The sequence below is a fragment of the Pieris brassicae genome, unplaced genomic scaffold, assembly GCF_905147105.1.
Source record: "Pieris brassicae unplaced genomic scaffold, ilPieBrab1.1, whole genome shotgun sequence".
Taxonomy (NCBI): Eukaryota; Metazoa; Arthropoda; class Insecta; order Lepidoptera; family Pieridae; genus Pieris; species Pieris brassicae.
Window position 1 is genome coordinate 1,346 of NW_025576120.1, and position 1,155 is coordinate 2,500.

Here is a 1,155-nt window from a genome sequence, read left to right on the forward strand (position 1 = left end):
ACGCGCGCTACACTGAAGGAATCAACATGTTCTCCCTGGCCTAGAGGCCCGGGCAACCCGTTGAAACTCCTTCGTGCTGGGGATTGGGGTTTGCAATTATCCCCCATAAACGAGGAATTCCTAGTAAGCGCGAGTCATAAGCTCGCGTTGATTACGTCCCTGCCCTTTGTACACACCGCCCGTCGCTACTACCGATTGAATGATTTAGTGAGGTCTTCGGACCGACACGCGGTGGCCTCACGGCCGTCGGCGTTGCTGGGAAGTTGACCAAACTTGATCATTTAGAGGAAGTAAAAGTCGTAACAAGGTTTCCGTAGGGGAACCTGCGGAAGGATCATTAACGTTGGTTTTTTCTTTTTGTTTTGTTGTTGTCAAAGACTCGCAAAAAAAGAAAAAAATACAAAAACACGTGAATGATACGAATCAAAATCGAATCCGAGACGGTTGACTCTCTCTCGTCGATTCGCGACGTGTGCGTTGCGACACGCTTTGATTAGCGTTCGCTATCGCCTATTGATACTTTGAAATAATATTTTATAATTTTTGTGTACAACCACGCAAATAAAAGAGATTTTCTTTCTTTTCATTTGTCGTACACGTTAATGATAAGTATTATTTTCAAATTTTTTTGTTTAATTTTTTCGCACCTTTTATATTTTCTCATACAAAAACACACACAAAAACAAAACGATTACCCTGAACGGTGGATCACTTGGCTCGCGGGTCGATGAAGAACGCAGTTAACTGCGCGTCATAGTGTGAACTGCAGGACACATTTGAACATCGACATTTCGAACGCACATTGCGGTCCGTGGAGAAATATCCAGGACCACTCCTGTCTGAGGGCCGGCTGCATAAAAACAAAAAGCCACACTGTTCGCGTGACGAGCGGCGATCGCTGCGACTCCGGTCGTAGCGCCGCATCTCTGTCGCGCGTGCAATTGACGGTTTCGCTAGGCCGCCGAGCGGCCGAACGATCCGTTCGAATATATGTTCGATTACGACTCGTCATCCGTATTGGCCGTGTTAAGCCACGTCTATACGATACTTTTGTCGCACAAATAAATTCTCCCCGCCGCACCGTGTCTCCCGCGGCACGGGTGCGCGTCGAGTCTTTACGCAACGACAACGACAACGACGACAACGACGTTCGCG

General features: G+C 47.6%; 1 non-coding gene across 1 annotated transcript; it reads left to right on the plus strand.

The window, feature by feature from the left end:
- Positions 1 to 692: 692 nt before the first annotated feature.
- LOC123719548 lies at positions 693 to 849 on the plus strand. Its single transcript, XR_006755615.1, has one exon. It is a non-coding gene; the product is annotated as a 5.8S ribosomal RNA (ribosomal RNA).
- Positions 850 to 1,155: the final 306 nt, after the last annotated feature.